The sequence below is a fragment of the Zonotrichia leucophrys genome, chromosome 7 (assembly GCF_028769735.1).
Source record: "Zonotrichia leucophrys gambelii isolate GWCS_2022_RI chromosome 7, RI_Zleu_2.0, whole genome shotgun sequence".
NCBI classification, from domain to species: domain Eukaryota; kingdom Metazoa; phylum Chordata; class Aves; order Passeriformes; family Passerellidae; genus Zonotrichia; species Zonotrichia leucophrys.
In genome coordinates, this window is record NC_088177.1 from 25107460 (window position 1) to 25127035 (window position 19576).

A 19576-nucleotide genomic window follows, 5' to 3' on the forward strand; every position below is an offset into this window, starting at 1 on the left:
ACAGATCCAAGCTGTGCTTCTTTCCACTTCCTGATACCCTCCCCCATGGTATTTTCTGCAGCAGACTGATGAGTGCTCAGTGCTACAGTAGCCAGGTAACTGTACACTGAGTCTACCCATTACTTTCCCTCTCCACATGGACTGTCCTAGAGCATCCTCTAGAGCATATAGTAATATCTAAATATTAGGTTGTCTTTCTGATCCATCAGAGTTTAAAACTGGACAGGCACTGGGTCTCAAAATCTGAGAGTAGATTTCATCAGCAGCCATTCAGTGGAATTTAAAAAGAATGCAGCAAACAAACAGAGGCAGGCAAAAAGAACAGTGCAGCGGCTGCATGGGTCACAGGTGCTCCCACCACCGAATGACCACAAATCCAACCTCCTGGTTTTGACATGGAGCTGCCCAAGCGAGGACCTGGGGTTTTATTCCATGATTTAGAGCACGTCCTCTTATTTATTTCCAGAGAAGAAATTTAAACTGAATATGTGGATGCATGTAAGGATTTAGTAATCTTCAGACTATCTCTAAGGATAAAAGTGGTAATGAATGTATCTAAAAATCATCTACCTCCTTGTCCTCCCCTGCAACTCCCCCTGAAGCACTAACTGAATAATTTGCCAATTAAAAACTAGACAGTACACAAGTTTGCCAGCCATTCTTTTGTAAAAAGACACAGGGCACCCATTTTAATGCTGCAGTCACATTTTAATCAAATATTAATCTTCAGAGGTCTTTGAAGGGAGGAGATATGTTCTCTTTGACAAGCCAATTCTTAAAATAACTTTTTTTTGCTTTAGCACTTAACAGGTCAAATGAAAATGCAGCAGGAAAGTCATGGACTAAACAGCACTTTCAACAAAAAGGACTTAGCAACATCAAGCAAGTGTCAGAAAGCACAAGCTGGGGGGGATGGGACAGTAAGCAGGACATGCATTAACTTTTTAAGTTTGCCATTGTCCAATTGTTTTTGGATATTGTGCATGACAGTGCAGGTCATCCACTGGAGCAGGAACCTTCAGACTAGGGGCTGCAATAGCTCAATGCCTCCTTGAAGCCGAAGTTCCATGAGGAAATGTGACTTGATCTAATTTTGGAATCTGGAAAAAAGACAAACATCAGGAAGGAAGTTTAAAAAAAGTTTAAGTCCTTTCAAAGAAAGAGGAAACTCAAACCAGATAAATTCAAATAGCAATAAGTCACCATCAAGCTGCTGTGATGTCTCTTTGAGAACAGCACGTAAGAATTGCTTGTACCTCTCTGAAATATTTGAGCCAGGGAGCAGGAAGTCACTACAATCTTTGGATGGGTTTAACCCAATGGTTTCCAGTTGTCTCTGTATGTACTGGTAGTTCAGACCTTTATTTGTGTACAACACACACAGCTCTGCTATGTGTTCACAGAGCTTCACACTTTCCATTTCAGACACTCCTATCTGTAGAATAACCTTTGTAACAGAAGGCTGGAATACTTCAGACCCCACGGACGATTAAAGCTAAAGACAGGAGATCTGTCAAGAAAAAAGAATCTTAACAGAGGAAACTACTTCCAGCTTTCTGATATAGAGATAAACTCCTAACTCCACATGAATTCTTCATACTGTGCATGCACTGTCACTGAGAACAATTCTCTGTAGGGGCCTGCAGGACTGCTTTGGTCAATGGGGGGTACTCGATACAGCCTCACCCAAAATATCACTGAACAACAGGATCAGAAGATCAGTCAGTTCCTGTGATTCACCTGGTAAACACAAATCTCTGAGGGACTTGTTTGCTGAATCAATTATCACTTAACATGTTCCATATTTAAAAATTATTGGATCAGAGAAGAATGAAATTAAGACTTTATTAGCCAAGTCCTAGCTATAGAAGAGTAAATCCTCATTATGCACTAAAATGGTCTAATTTATATTGCAGGGTTTTTCATATGGGTGATGGATGCATGTTGACGCCATAATGACGCCAGAGAGCAAATGTTTCTTTCCATTCTCACTTTGTCTCTCCTCTCCTCTTCCTCTTTCCCCTCCTCCCTCCCTCCCACCCCTCTTTTTCTCTGAAAACCCTGTATAGGACTTATTTTGAACCAGAGGAAAGGGGGAAGATAGGCACAGCAAAGAGGGCAACTACCTCCTTCCCTCATCTCCTCCTGCCCAGTGACAAGTCAAACTGTAACAGCAAATTCAGAGAAGGAAAAGGAAAACATAAACCATTTTTAAAACACCCATTCTGAAATCTTAGAATTACCAAACATAATTGAATGGAAAGGAATTCTAGCTAGTCTTTTTAAAAGAAGAAAGAACACTGGGTTTAGGCTCTACTCCCATTATGGGTATGAAATAGGCACAAGAGTCAATGAGATTTAACATACAAGTAGAGGGAAAAATCCATAAACTGATCTTCTACCATACTGCCATTACAGAACTTCAAGTACAATTTCTCCTACAAATACATCCCATAAACTTCAAACCTTTTGGTATACCCAAAGACAGTCTATCCTCTCTTGCTTTAATATGCTTCAACATTCCTGTGATCAATACTGAATTCATAAAGTAAACAAGGTCCAGCTGGGTAAATAATGAGAACAAACACACCTTAGGAAGTGGTTATTTATCCTAAATCAACCCTCAAATAACATTATATCTTGTTTCTTGGAATCAATGTAGTGCTGGAATTTCACATTTCAGCAATACAAATCCCTGTCTTCACCACAAGTGCTAATTATAGAGTTCAGCTGCTGCTTCTTCTCCAAGTAATTCAGCAGTGTTCTCACAGAGGCTATGAGTGCTGTCAACTCACCTATATTTCCAGCCGAGTAAAGTATCTCACGCTCCCGACTGGGGTGCTGTGCAGTGCTGCTGTATGGCCTTTCAGGGAAAGCAGGAGTGAAGCCCATCAGTAGTCATATTTCTGCACCACCAAACTCCTGTGCAACCATGGTGCAGTCACTCTGTTAATTTTCCCTCTGACATGTGCATGTCAGTGCTAAATCTCTGCATCTGTAAAACACTTTGGGATCCCTGACAAAGAAGGACTCTATGCAAAAGGTCAGATGAATAACTTTCTTCATGAGAAAAACATTTTAAAATCATTTAAACAGACGTGCAAGTCTAACAATCCGGAAATTCTCACAGCTGCTGTTTGCTACCTAAACTCTGTGCTGCTTAGAGTCATGTGTGTCCACATGATCTGCTAAGCTGGGTGCTGGGGGCTGTCTCTTGCTCCTGAACTTTTTCCTCCTGCACTTTACAATCAGTCCAGCAATGCTTACATTGTTCAGTGCTGAGTACATGAGCATGCATGTAAACAGTATATGATGGAAGTTAGTTTATACTGGTTTATATTATATAGTTGGTTTATATTCTTCTAAATTATAACTATTCTGTCCTTTATTAGCATTTCTTCAGGAAATGAAGTAAACTCATTAAAATTTCAGGACTTTTTTTTTTCAAAACCAACTAAAAAACTAGATCTTTAGGTTTTGGTCCTTAGAATTTAGACTGCACTTTGCCTTATATGGCAACCACAGAGTAAGGGAACCATATATTCAATTTTCATTTTCTCTAGATATGAAAATAGGTATACTGATTATCTTTAGAAAGTATCTATATCAATTTTACTTTCCCGGAGCATATATACAGAGCATACCTCATAAAGGCTATAGTATTTTCAAGAGCTATTTGAAGGCTTCCTGCGAGTAGCAAGCAAAACATTAACTCTCTGGAAAGACATGAAGGTTACAAGCTGAAACTCTGATGAACACTTCAGTGACATGCATTTGAAAATATAAGTAATCATTATAAGAATAACATAACTCATCAAATCCACAGGTCAGCCAGCTTCCCGTTTCTGTGTTATAACAGGAACAGTGGCATCAGCACTGGGCATTACAGGAGAACTAATGACTAGCTGTAATTAATGGCCCTGGGCTATGCCTGAGGCAATGCACTCCTCCCATCTACTCAGTAATCCCAAGAGATCCTCTAGTCTCCTTTGGAACACTAACATCTAGTTTTTAATAAAATTCTTTCTACACCAAATTTTTTGTGCTTACATTATTTGGAGGACTTTATGTACATATAAGACTATACTGTACTATATGTACATATAAGACTGTACTATATGTACATATGTACATATAAGAATACAGTCAATTAGGGAGAGCATATTGGAGTGAAAAGCAGGACCAGTGCCTTCAAGATTGAGTTCAATGGGAACAAATGTTCTCAGATAGTAAAGAATACAAGTGGGCTTGTATTTCTGATCACTTGCTCTCTGTATCTGAAGTGAGAGCTATACAGCATTAACAGCTTCCTGTTACTCTTACAGTAAGAACAGTGTTTCTGCTCTTTCAGAAAGTCTTTTCTTCACCCCTGCTCAACTGCCTCGTTTTGCAACACCTCACTCCACTACCACTACTATCATCACTGCTGTAAAAATGTAACAGAATCTTCTGGTTAGGTGCTAGGCATTTTAAAAACTGGTTATAATGCAGGTACAATGAGGATAATAATCATTTTAGTCACCACTGCCATGAAGTTATTAGCACACTACAGATCTTAATTTGAAGTTAAAAAAAAAAAGCAGTGATATGTCATGTGTTATTTTATTCTCTGCCACAGTCTCTCTTTAGTTACTTTTTTTAAATCCACACCCACAAATTCCCTTTGCAAACATTCACTGACTGCCTTTTGGCACAGACAGCAAACACATTACAGGCTTTGAGCAAAAAAAAAAGAATTGACCAATCTTCTCAGGTGCCCTGTAAAACTGCAATGGAGCCTTCAAATCTGGGCCCTGGATATTCTCTTCCCTAGAAAAGCCTTGCACTGAAGAATAATCCATTCGACTGAGATACAATCTGGAATAATGCCATGCACTACAGAAGTAATTCTTGACATAACTAGCAACGCATGAAACCGAGGTATCTCTGACTGCCGAGCACCACATACAAAGCCTCAGCAAGCTCAGCTCCACACTTATATTCAAATATTCTCTACTATCAGCCTACCAATAAATTAACAGTCAGCAATACTCTCATCACATAGTACAAAAAATTTTGTCTCGTGTGTTTAAGCTTTCGGCTTGTTTGGATGTCAAACACTTTTGCTCAAATTCTCCATCAAATGCATGCAAGGGATGTCCCAGTGAGGTCTGTCTGGTCTGTGCATATGATCTAATTGAAAAGGACAAAGCTCTGACTCCTGTAGCCAAATGATGAAAATTTTCATTATTACATTTAATTTTTTTAAGACATTGAAAAATCTAACCAGGGTTTGTGTCTTCCTTTGACAACACAGATCCAGTACCAGAACATGGTACTGACTGTAACATTTTATGAATTATATACAAACACAGCAAAAGCAGTAACAGGCATGGACCAGACATATTTGCTACCTTGTTGTTTCAGAACTGTCCACAGATTACTTTAATATTAAAGCATATCCATACCACAGTCCTCGTCACTGTAAAATGGAGCTGGCAATTTTATCATCACTTATCATGGCCTGGGGAAAATTATGCATTTGTGTACAATTATCAGTTTTTCATAGCCTTTCACTGTCTGCAGATATTTTTTTGTAGTGATGGTGGTGCTCCTGAGATGGTTAACTAACTTCCCCTCAAAAACAGATAAAAACTGAAATGACAGAGTTTCTGGCAAGAGAATTTCTGGCAGACAAAGCAAAGTAGGAAATGCAGTTCCTGATATAAAACAGCCCACTCTATCTCATCTGAGAGAAGGCTTGCTGCCTGGGTATTTCTCAAATGAAAAATTGCCAGGGTTTAAAACAACTGAAGCTTTCCTGTTATGAGAATTATGTGCTTTACAGATCATGATAAATCCTGACTAAAATATAAGAGAGTCAGTATTTCAAACCATTCTTTTCCTTCATTGAGGTTACATTTACAGTTCATTGAGTAGACTTGGATTAAAAGGTCCTTTTTCACTTGAAGAGACTATTTGTATATATTGCATGAGCAGCATTCAAGCACTGAACAAAAAATTTGGGAAGTGTCTTCCTAAAGAAATTACTCAGTCCCTCAAGAATTTTCCTTCTATTATCCCTCACACCTTTCTTTCTGCTTCCTTCCTTCCTCCCACCACTCATCATCTGTCCCAGAAAAATCATGCCAGGTTATTTATTCAATGGCCTTGTTATCATAAGTAGTTGTTATGGTACATTGGCATGCTGAGAAATGGGGTTTGTATGGTTTGTGGTGAAAAGTGCAACCTGATTCTCCATCCCTTCTGCTGGAAGTTAAACTGGAGTCATTGAGGAAATATAAAAGTTGGATAGAAACCTGGACTTTTAAAAAGATCACTGGCAGCCCAGTACTGTTGACTGGGAACAAGGCACAACAACCCCATACTACTTTCCCTGCTGAAGCTGAAAAGCTAATTGGGACACAGCCCAAGTGTAGTGTGAGAAGTCACATTGTTACTTCTCCCACGGCCTTAATCTCTGTCACTGATGGTAAAGGTGAAGTCTACATTTTATTGCTCACTTTTCCTTTCAGTAATTGCTCCCTCCATCTTGTAGTTATTTGTTTAGATTTTTAGTGCATAAAAATCCTGGCATTGCCACTATGGGCTCTGAGCCATCTGAGCAATCTTCTTTAAATACACTAACACATCATCCATATGGTTATCCAATATGTAACTATTTACTTTCCAGGATAATCAGAGGCAATAAAAACTGTTAAAAGCTTCACAAAACGTCACAAAATACTGACACCCTAATAAGGCCTCTGTGATTTTCACTGAATAGCAGAGTTTTAGGCATCCGTCCAAATGATCCCCTTTTTGAACACACCTTCATTATTATGTTTTTCTTTAAAAAGACTGAAAGATCAGATGAGTGGCTGTCCTTAGGAGCTACCGATTTGAGATCACTGTAGTGTGTGCCCCAGTAGTCTGATATCATGCAGTTCACTATGCTCTGGAAGATATCTACTTCATAGACAACATTTAGAAAGCTTGAAAAGACTATCTGAAAACCAGAAGAAGAGATACTAAGAAAACTCTTTCCAAGTATGATCTTTCTCAGTAGCTTATAATTTTTAATGGTTTTCAACAGAGGTTCCAAAATTTTGTAGAGGACCCAATCAAGGTATAGTTTGTTTTTCATAAAAGCTGTAACTGGTACTATTTCTTTTAAAGTCAATTCACAGATAATTTTTTCCCCCTTTCACAGATTCCATGTTTCGCTAGAAGACAATGATATTTGGATGAGAGATCACACAGCTACCTATGTATTCTCTTCACAGCAAGTGCTACACTGTCTGAGGTCAAAGTCACTTAAAATCTTCTAAGCATACTTCTGGCAGCACCTGATGCTGTTGATCAGGGCTGCTTTATACACTGAAGCCTGTGAGCTAACATTTTATGCCAGAAGTTGGTTGTGAGCATTCCAGGTGCAATTCCATGGATGTATTAGTGATTATTGAACTTGTGGAACAAATCAATGAGCTCTTAGGCCTGCATGCATATAGTGAGATGGAAGCTTTTAACGCATGCTTTGAAGACCTGCAGTTCTTAGGGTCTCTTGGGATATTTGCAAAATTGTGCCTCTTTTTTTATCAGAAGTGACTAAACCCAAAAAGGACTAGGAGGAGCAGGAGAATGGAAAGCCATGCCATTCCTTTTCCTGGCCACAGATTTCATAAGCTTTGGGATGGGGACACAATATACTCATTGCACCAGTACAGAAATCGACTCTCTCTGCTATCATGGAACTCAAAAGGCCTCTTCTTGGGGCAATACAGTTTCCTTTTGCCACCAATAGAGATAACAGAGGTCAGACTTTCAACTTCAAATGGAAGATGCGCTATTCTGTAGACAGAAAATGAAGAAATTATATTCAACCGTCCCAGTTTGAGTCCCTCTGACTGTCTGTTTCCCAGGACAGCCTGTTGTTTGGGTGTCATGCCACCATAGGACTCATGCTGCTTTAAGGTTTCAGGCCTTGCCTTGGCAGCTTTGGTTGGCAGGAGATTTTTCACTGAACTCAAATGCAACAAGAATATTTTTATGCTGTTTTCCTAAATATCATAAGTAGAAGCAAATTCACTATGCTGAAATTGGCATCAGGAGCCCCCTGCAGCTCTGAAAGTGCAGGTATTAGTGTCCATTAGCACATTTTAAAGCACAAGAAACTACTTAGCATAAATTTATTGACTAAAACTGAAGGTGAAAATGAAGACCTTGTTGGAGTCTAGTGAAAGAGCTTTACAAGTAACAGTGAAACAGGGTAACAGACTGACAAACACAGAACTTCACTCTGGAGGAGGAGGGTGAGCCTTGTCTTGTCAAATGGAGAGTTCATCACAACCATATTCAGCCCACAATAGACTTTTGTCTCTTCAACTAAAAATGAAACTTTAAAAAATCAGTTACCTAATTCCAGTTTTGTCGTATGCACTGCAATTAATTTAGCATCTAATTTAAGTGTGACCGCATTATGAAACATCACAGAAACACACGGAAGCAAATGTTTGTTTTAAGATCACAACATCAACACAACTATAGATCATCTAAGCAGATATAGGGATATTGGAATTCTAACTCTTCAGAATAACTTCAAAACAAGGGAAACTACTTGTTTGGTTATCTTCATCAACCCACATAATCTCCTGCTGTTCCAATGAACACAGATGACAGAAAAAAAAGATGTCTCTATTTCACCAACAGAAGCCCAGCTCCATTAAGAGGAGCCAGACTGATTATATTACTCTGTCACGTGTAAAGAGAGTATTTCAAAGAACAAAACATAGGAATCTCTGCCATGGAGTTGACAACTTAAGACCACATTGGGTACACTAGAACAGACATAACAAGATCAAAGAAATCACCATTCCTCTTTGCTTCCTGTTGCTGTACAGCTTTCCTCTCTTTTTAATTTATTATTTTCTAAGTCAGACTGCTAAAGCCGTGAGTTCCCAATGGATCCCCTGCTTCAGGAGCTAAGTACAACTGAGGGCCTGTATGATCATCCATATGCACATTTGTATAAAAATAAACTCTCTACTTGGTCCATGTTTCATCTGCCAGTTGGCTAGGTTGGTTATTTATTCTGCTGGGAAGAATCAGCACCCTTTTTGCAACACAGCTTTACCTTCCCTCTTCTCTATTTCCATCCATCAGTCCTGTAGGAAAGTTGCAACTACTAACAGGTAAACTTTTTGTTTTGGCTAAGATCTAACAAAAACCACCTGTGTTACAAAATCTGAAACTGGCCCATACGTTGACTATTTGAGGTCTGTGAAGGGGATAACAGCCACACAACTATCCCTGCATTTTTCAACTGCCACAAAAATAAACCATTTGAAGACTCACTCATACAGGCTGCTTCTAAGCCTCCTGCTACTACATTTGGGCACAGTTACAATGCCATAAAATAAATAGATGTTGCTCTGTATGTTTATACCTACTTTCTCAAGTGCCTTTCACACCTCCTTTAACATATTTTATAATTAGTTTGTTTAAAGCCACTTTCTTTCTCTAGAAACAAGTAAATAAATACAGAAATATTAGTGGGTTTTCATAAATGCTTCCAAATTTCCCTTGCTTTCAGACTGCACAGCAAGACCTGCTTTGGGTTTCCCTGCCTTTTTGCCTAAAGCCATGAGAGACAGCCTGAGATTCCACATCAATAGCTTTTACTACACATTTTTTTCTCTTAGAGCAAAGCATCACCTTAACATCTGAACAGCAAAATTCCACCTTTCCTTTTTATTTTCCCATGCATTATTTAAACATGCTGCTCTGAATTCTACAATTAGGATACTCCTGGGTAGTTACAATCAACGTCTTTAACATCAGATACAGCAGGAAATGTGTGCTCTCCAGGATAGTTTCACACATTTGTTTGCTGTACAGTAGCCTCAGTTTAAATATGATAATCTAATTCAGTAAAAATGAACCGAAATCAGATTTACTGAAAAAAGTTTTAAAATTTAATTTTCAGACTAGCAATCAATGCTTATTCAGTTTTCATCTTATCCCTGCCTTCCCTTTTTGTAGATGCTTAAATGACACTAAATTAAACAATTGCACAAATTTTTAAAAATGCAGGAAAATTACCATCTGCACTAAATTCATGAATAAAAAGGTCCAGATAAATCAGTCTTTATAAGCACTTTTCTTAACAGAAAAAAATTTATAGAAAGCAAAAATTCTCACAGTAAAAATAAATTTTTTTAAGATCATTCTGAAACATAAGATGACAGAAATTATAAAAGGAGATCTCACTATCATCTCATTCAAAACCTTTCTCAATTCCCAGAATATGACTTACAGGATTAAATATTAAAACATCTTCAAAGAAATAACTATGTTGAGACGCACAGCAATAAGCCCATTACTATTCACAGACATAAACAGTATCCAAGTATTATCTGCTTAGTATTAAGCTCCATTGCATTTTCCCTAAATCTATGCAAAATAAAAATATACTCTAGTAAACAACAACAATTGCAACAGAATGAAACAAACAAAAACGGAATCTTAAACTTACATTGATGTGTTATTATAGGTCGTGCACAGCAAGTAGCCCTAAGGATAAATTTTAGGTTTTTTATCCATGCTCCGTTCTTGTTGCTGATGTGACCACTTAGGCACATGGTCAAGTTGCAATCAGCTTCTCTCTCAGTGATGTATGAGAGCTGTGCTGATTTATCTCGTCCTTCTGCAGCAGATTAGCACTAATGTTTCTGCTTCTGTATCCTACCTCTCTTCAGCGCAGACCCTGCATTATCATTGGCAATCCGAATTAAAGAGGCAGTGAACGTAGCACAATTTTTTTTTTTCTGAAATCATTGCAAAGTAGGTAGTCCCACACAAATAGAATCTTTTATCCACTGAGCCTATTTTTTAACACTTTTGGCAAGAACAGTAATCAGAGATGCAGTAGAATGGTTCCAGTAAGTGTGCTATAGTCTCCTAGTGATTTATTCTGTTAAAGGAATATTCTGCTATGCAGAGGGCCCTAGGCAAGAGATGGTTGTAATGCAGCAACATTTCAGCCAAAACCACGGGATCTTCACTTTGTAACACAAAGGTATTGTGCTACACAGTGAAACTCTAGTTTATCCCAAAGAAGTGGACAATGTGAAATTAATTCACACCATCAGGGTTTAGGAGAAAAAAAAGCAAGTTAAGTGCCTTCTACGTTAAAGGTACTTAATATATAAATTGATTAAGTTAAAAATTATTTCAGTGCCTTACGGCGTATTCATTCATTACAAAATCTTTCTTTTTGCCTTAGGACTGATATATTTTACACTATGGGATTGGCAAATTCAACTATTAAAAGTATTACAAAGAACATGACTAAATCTTTTTGTTACTATTTTCACTTTGCAGTAAACACCTACTATTTTAGCAGTAAAATACAATTGTTAATTCATTATCTTTTCAATTCAAGACACCATGAGACACAGCTGTTTAAATTTTTATAAGGACTTTGACAAATATTTAGGAAAAAAATGGATGTCTTAGACCATCTTGTCTTGAAAATGTGAACATTCTGACAAGTCTGCTCACTGTCAAAATTACTCACATCACTGCTGTTTCTAGCTGCTACTCTTTCTGATCATAGAAGTATTTCTCCCTGCTTTTAAGAATCAAATGCCATACCTGAATATTAAACAAGAAATGTGTGCTGCTTGAACACAAGCAATATTTGAACAGCAGAAAAATTCTAGCTATTCACAAAGACCTATTCAATGTCTATTGTCAGTATTCATTTTTAAAAAACATTATATGGACTGTCTTACCCTAACCAGGAAAGAAAGTGAAACTGAATCAACTCATTACTTTATAAAAAATGCTAAAACAGAAGACTATTTATGCTCTAATATGGAAGTCTAATGTGGGCACATCCATTTCAAAGTGCTTTCTGGATTACACATATACCTGCCACAGGAGCACACAACCTTGGGGACAGAAGTAACAAAGACCTAAGAACAATCATTAGCAGAGTATTTGTTCAAAGACAGCTTTAGATCTTGGTGTGGGACTGCATGAGACTACTTCAAGCCTCCCCAGCTTTCCTCCTCTTTTTGTATGTTGTTGATAAGGAATGAAACGAATGACTGAAGAAGGGCATCTAGGAAAAGTGACAATCTCCTGAGGGAAGGTATGTGAAAAAAGAGCTTCAAGGCATACCCAGCACTGAGTGGGCAGACCCTGGCCATTTCATTTGCTGTACTGCAAAAAAGGTACTTAGCCTTTAGCCTGAAATCTTTAATTCTGAAGTACAAACAGCATTGCAGCTTCTACTGCAGATGCACATAGAATCATTCTAAAAAATCAACTCCACTTCAAACATTACCACTTATATTGTGCCCAAACTCCTATCAGAAGTTTGTCTGAACCTCATCATTCTGATGGTTAGAAAGAAATTTCTGATGTACACTTAAACACTCAAGCTGCTTAGTACCCATCTGATCCTGAGCAGCACCATGCTTTAACAGTTTACACCCCCTGAATGGTAGTCTTGTGTACTTAGAGGCACCAACCAAATTCCAGATCAGCTTTCACACCAGCAAGACTAACCCAGACATATAAAACAGACAGTCCATCTCCCTTACCACTGTTGTCCTTCTCTTCACCTCTCCCTGTTTTGAGCTCATGTCTTCTGAACCCTGGAGAGCAGAACAATATACTGTGTTCCACTTGGACTCAACACAAGAGTTCATTTTGGTAGACCAAATAAACTGTGGTTTTAATACATGGTGCAATAACATTTAAGCCTCCTGCTACCTTATCTTCAGCAGCTAAAAGCTACGTATTTATCTATAATGAAATTCTGACATATATCAACATATTGGGGTGTGTTAATATGTATTTTCTCTGCTATACTACATGAGACCACGAAGTTGGGAATTAACACCAACCAGCACTGACATATGTCAAGTGCTTATGGATGTAACATTACTGCTGGCCCCCCTGCCAAACTCCCAATTTTTACTGATACATCATATTGGTTTGATAATGTAACTTCCAGTTCTGTGAAAAAAGTTGATTCCACAACTATTCAGCAAGGAGAGGAAAGAATAGCCATTGGTGATACCAATGATACCACTGTTTGCCACTAAAAAGCATCATCTGCTCTTTCCAGGCTCCAGTGGTTTCCTTAAGTGTTACACACAAGCTATGCAAACAACACACTAATACTCCAAACATGCAAATGGATTATATGTATTTCTACAGGAAATTACTCAAGGCAATTGAGAGTGTAAAGCCAAACAAATTATCATCTATAATTGAAAACATGCAAGTAACTTTTAATTAAACATCACTCCTCTACTGAAAAAAAACCACATTAGAACTCTACTAAAAGGAAAGATAGCTAATAAGGAGGGGGAAGTGGAGGGGAAGGAATGAACAAAACACTGTTTTGTGAAGAGGCTGTTGTTCACAAAAAAAATTTGCAAAGCAGACTTTTAAATGCATTTCTAACTTATTATAGATTCAAACCCCACATCAATTTCAAGCAAGGCAGGCAAATACAAAGTACCCCTCCATCTCCCTGTAGCAACTACTTGCTGACTAGTTTCACAGATTGTTTTTTGTGAGTTTTCATTCCCACATTAAAAAGCAGAAACTTCATACTAGTAGTATTAATTATTTTGTTACGTAAGAAGGGAAAATACAACTCATGGTCTCCTCCAGGATACCACAACCACTTATTATATTTTATTCAATACAAATTAACTCAATTCTTGTCCAAAGACTTTGTCCAGTTAATAGATACCAGGAAAGGAAATTCACCTACCATTTTGAAATGGTACTCAGATTAACAGTATGGATACATACGTAAAATCAATGTCTTAGAGAACTCTTGTGTTAGGAAAATATGTATTCCTACTGTTGCTGGGGCTGGAAGCAACAGCAGTACTTCCTTTGCCCCACATTTTCCCATACCTTTAGTGTGCAAAGTTGACAAGAATCCACTCAAGTATCAATACTTAATGGGCTGATTGATAGCATATATCAGTCCTGAAGTTGAATATTCAGAAAGTTTAAAAGGCAGAAAAATCCACCTTCTCTTGTTAAAACAGGAAAAGTCTGTCTCTTAGAATAAAATTACACCAAGTATCTTTTGTATATGTATCTTTTGTATATGAGGACAGATGCAGATAACACCCTCTATAAGGCAACTCCAAGTGGCAGATGTATGTAAATACATCAGAAAGAAACAAAATTGAAAGTTTTGATGTGAATTTCTATTATAATCCCAAAGCATATAGTCTTTCAGCCATACCACAGCAACAGCATAAGTAAATGCCCCAGATATTACAGGCTCAGACTGAAGTGTAGCTCTTCCTTGATAACACATTATGTAAAATGGGTACAGGAATTAACTCTGCTGCTGCATCAGTGTATTCAGACATATCTGCTTAATTGCCTACACTTCTACTACATTTCACTCCTTTAGCTCTGCAGAGCAAATGTGCTAAGAAATACTAAGTGATGGCATAGCTGTCACCACCTTTAACAGTGCAAGAATTATTTCCTTACTTCTTCATGATTGCTGGTTATCTAGTAAGATCAAAATGCCACAGATTAACCTAAGGAGAAACACCCAATAAACCCTTAAGCAGAGCTCAACAAAGCTTTCATTAAATGCTAGCAGGAACAGAAGTGACAAATGCAGAAAGAGAAATCGTATTAATAAATCTGTGGAAGGGATAGATACCAGAATACTGAGAAATGACAGCAGAAAGAAAAAAGGCATTTGAAAAATGTTTCATGCTTCCAGAGAGGATATAGGCTTGAAGGGTATTGGCAGAAAGGAAGAAAAAAGAAAATAAGTCTGTACTGAGCTTTTAATCTTTTCTTAATTGTGCTGAGAGTCTCCAGCATTATCCCCAGAGAGAATTAAGTATAAAAGACTAAGTTACTCAAACAAGTTCCTTTATAACAAGTCCTTTCAGAACAGCATGACTTCTTTGAAGGACTCAGTTTCTGAAAGATCAGGTCACACAAAAATCATATTGTAATGAGTATTTTTATTATACTAAAACAAAATTGTACCTGATTCCACTAACCTGTGCTCAGGAATATGTGGATAGGGTTCTGTGGGAATAAACAGAATAGAGTTTGTTTGTCTATTTTGGTTAATACTTCAAGAAAAGGATTTGCACTGGTAATCAAAAAAGATATTTTTCAAAGGTCAGGAGAGTGGTGGTATGCAAAATATAATAGAAACTACTTGGGAAATGGCCAGAGGTTAAAATGTCATCAGATTGAACTATATCAGTTCAGTACTAGATACAGGATAGCAAGGTTTCACTTTAAATGCTTATTATTTATCACCCTCAAACAGCTGTTATATAAGCCTGGCTTAAAGCTATGTACAGCATCTAGAAAGAAAACAGTATTTTATCAATGTAACTTGAAATTAACAGAAGTAAAGTTCATTCAGAAGATTTAATGTGTAAACTTTTAATTGTGAGTTTCAGCTTTCTTTCAACTTCTTCACTTGTGATTTAACTGAGAAGGCATTTTAAGCAGAGTTCAGAGCAAATACACACTAATGGTCGTATGTAATCAGGCATGGGATAAAGGATAAAGAAACCAAGCCTTAAGCACTACACTAGACTGATGGTATGAATCCACATATTCTGCTAAACCACTGATTTCAACAATAGCCTGTAATAGAAATACTAGATGAAAACACAAATTTTGTGAACATCTAATTCATGAGATAGTTCAAAACTACATGGAACACATGCCTTAAAAGGCACCACATCTTGTGTGATGTTCTTCAATATTTGTGGCGTAAACAACTATTCACCAAACAAAAAATATTTACCCATAAGTAGACTTGCTTCCATAATTCCCCCTGAGATTTAAACATTTCTGAAGATCAGGAGGCCCTTTCACATTCCTGGTGAACAGATTTCTAGGAACTTTCTGGCTCACTGAATGAATGGAATTTGAGCAATACCCACTAACCATGAGAACTGTAACTGCTGGAGTTTTACTGCTCAGATTAAAATGAGGATTGATTCAAGAGCAAGCACATGGACTATTTGGGGTTTTTTTAAATCTCTTTCTTTTCTTGATATCTGGGACTGGCCATAATCAGCAAAGACGACAGGCTGAGCCCTGTAATTCTTATTCTCTGCCAGAGGAGAGATACTCCATATTTAGGTCTTCGTTTTCTATATCTTCCTTTTTAAGCATACCTGAGGGATGCTGAGAGTCCGCAAGGCTTTGATATGACTTCCCTCAGTACTGGGCTGACCATTGTGTTAAGCCCCCCCAAAGTACTTAGGCACAAAATCATTTGAGGGATTCCAGCCTCTTGCTCTCACATTGTATCAGCTGTATCAGGGGGTAGAAACTGCTACAGAAGGGATAGGGCTAAAGAGAATTGAACAGTACCACCATCAGCCCATGCTGCATATTATACAAGGAGAAAAAAGCAATTAGTAATTACCTGGGTTGAAATCTCACAATGCTCATTGATTTCAATATGGTAGTATTTCACCATGGATGAAAAGCAGGGAGGAACCAGGCTAAGGTTTCTAATAATCACTGAATTCTGATTATGACCAGGAAAAGGTATTTATGAGCACTGTACTATCTAATGCAAGCAAAGAACACTTTTCTTTTGAACCCATTTATTAATCCATATGCCTAAACTATTCATAATGTCTGGGGTTTAGCTTCTTTTAAGTTGCAGAATACCCATTCAAGGGAGTACTCACTAAAAATAGAAGAATTTACATTCCACTGAATAGGACCTGTATGTTTCATTACTCTTGCTACATGAAAGTGAACATTTTTTAAATATTTTGTAAAAATATTTTATAACTACACCACACTGTGGGAATAAAAAGAAATAATACATACTATGATACAACAGCCTTGCTTTCAGCTTGTGCTAATCTGTTTTAAGATCATCCACTACCACAAAACTCCTTGTCAAAGATCGCTAAATTTTTTTTAATGCTGCCAGGTTTCAGCTAATGGATTTTTAAAATGTAGATATTAAAACATATCCATTGATCCAAGAAATGGTATCAGATAATTTGCCTCACCCATAATATAGTACAAAGCAGAAAGCAGCCATTGAAATGCAGAATGCAAGCACACACTCTGTGTAGCAATGCCTTGGAGGAACCCATCACTTGTATCAATTGCCATAAAGCAACAAAAATCTCAAGCTTCTAAGGGCTTGCAATTTCTCTGAATAACCTGCAAACTAAGAGTAATAACAGATAAACCTCTATTGTAAGAAAGAAAAAGTACAATTCATCTGAAAAGAGACAAAGGACATAGATGATAACACCAATCAGAAGATCAGAAAGGGTCCATCTCTGAAATAACCCATTCAAATACAACAGCACACTGAAGGGATGGTCTGTGTTAAATTCAGAGGCTGAGAAGTGCAAGCAAAGCCCTATGCAGCTGATCACTTTGGTATGCACTTCAAGGCTGGAAAGGGAAACTGCCAACCACAAACAGCTAGAACCAAAGCTCCAGGCAATCTGACACACAAGTTTGACACGGCAAATCTAAATTTGAGCTGTAGCATCTACATACACAATACATATTAGATACAGAGCAGATTATATATGCACACATATCTGAAAAAACATAATTCTGTTAGGCTTTTTTTTCTCTCTGTGACAGAGGAGAATGAAACATATTTGATAGTAAAAAGTATGTCTGGGAAAAAAGCCAGAATCAATTTTATAAGCTTCAAATGTTATGATTCTTCTGAAAGACATTTTTACTTAATAAAAATGAACTAATGAAAGACCAGAAGTTTGTTTCCTGAAGTATTATTCATAGCCTCCCAGTTGTGTTTTGCAATATATGTTTTTGCCATTTAGCGCATCATGCTTAGAGATACCACATTTAATAATACAATCTGCTGAGGATGAAAAACATTTTCTTTGCTAATAAAAAAGCTGGTTATAGAAAGTGCAAGTTTGGCAGTAAAGCTTCCAAGAAAAATTGCAGCCTGAAAAACACCTGCAGACTTTAAGTGTATACATTTCAGTTTGTCAGATGTTTTTCTGTAATTTAAATATTTTAAGAATCAATCAAAATACTTTCTTTTCTTGGAAATCAGATGAATTAACTTTACATCTAACCATGATAAAATATGGGAAAACCAATAAAGGCATTACTTAACAGGGAGACTGACATGCTTTCTGGATGTTTCAATTCTTTTTTATCCAAGAAACAACCTCAAATAAGTCAAGCTTTCTGCAACATTATTTAAGACCTTTTGAAGTGCTAATGACCATATAAGCATTTATATGGAATGAAGATAGGAATGACAACATATTTTTGCACAGTGTCTGGTATAACAGGATTCAACAAGGGGTTCAAACAGATGGTCATTATTACAGTGATACAGAACAGCACTTGCAGAAATGGCATGGTAGGATGGCTCAAGAGAAGCCAGACCTGCACAGTCCTATTCCACTTCTGCACGGTGATCAGGGACAGAGTCACAAAATGCTGCCTTTGAAATACATTCAGAATAAATCGGGAGACTGAAATACAAATCAGTTGTAGGGATGACACACAAGAACATGCACCAGGAAAGTTTGCTGCAGAGAGACATGAAGAAGGATCAAGACCTTTCCAACCAGCATGTTATTTTCCAATATTTTCAGTTGCTTAAGAGGTGTCTGAAGCACCAGTGACTGTCACCTTAAACCAAGAATAACAACAAAGAAAGAGACACTCTGAGTTAAAACTAACTAGGTCTTCTCCAAGAATTCTGCCTCATGGACAATATTGAATATCATAATAAAAACACAGTAAATAATCTGAAACAGAGCAGACAATTACCAGTTATGAATTTTTCAGTCACAATGTCATTATTTAGCAAAGGACTTATCACAGCAAGACTCTCCCAAAACGCTTTTACACTTTCATCAGTACATATCACGCCAAGGGAAATGCTACATTACTGAAGTGAAAAATCTTGTTCCTAGAAAAGCTTTTCCATTGCCAATGGCCAGGAAGGTTATCTTAGGATACAGACTGTCATAAATACTGTTCACAAAATCTGCATCTATTCTTAAAATATGAAGTGTTTAATATAACCAAACAAAAGCAGCAGTCATCATGGTGCTATGCTGACAAACATGGCTGGCTCTGATGTATGTTTGGCTCCTGAGGGTTAAATGCTGTTTCATGCTCATTAAAATCTGCTCTACCAGAGAGAGCATCACTCGTTAAAATTAGAAATATCTGAAAAAGCAAAACAAAAGGATGAAAACTAAAACCATATTATGAAGATGATCAAAACCAATGTAACTGCAGTACTAAAGGCCAGAATCTGCTCCCATGTAGCTCCTCATGTAATAAATCAGTTCCGTTGTATTCATTTGAAATATGTTCAATTCATACCAGCAAAACTGGGAGCACTATCTGGCACTTTTTCTTGGTATAATAACCATTCTGGAATCTTTCCCTGCTACTCACTTGCATGCTTTCTCAGTATTAACACAATGTATGAAGGTGGGATGTTAGCTATTTTCACAGCTTTGCTCACATCTAGCCAATTCTGTGTTTACTGTCATATTCTAAAACTGGG

General features: G+C 37.4%; 1 protein-coding gene across 3 annotated transcripts in view; it reads right to left on the minus strand.

The window, feature by feature from the left end:
- RAPGEF4 (Rap guanine nucleotide exchange factor 4) overlaps positions 1-19576 on the minus strand; it is a 141767-nt gene that overhangs the window by 94038 nt on the left and 28153 nt on the right. The window contains exon 1 of one of the 3 annotated variants that reach the window (XM_064717888.1): positions 10514-10626. The exons of the other annotated variants lie outside the window; for them this stretch is intronic. The gene's annotated coding sequence lies outside the window, so the exon portion shown is untranslated. Of the gene's footprint in view, positions 1-10513; positions 10627-19576 lie in introns of those variants that run through there. 3 annotated transcript variants of the gene reach the window in all.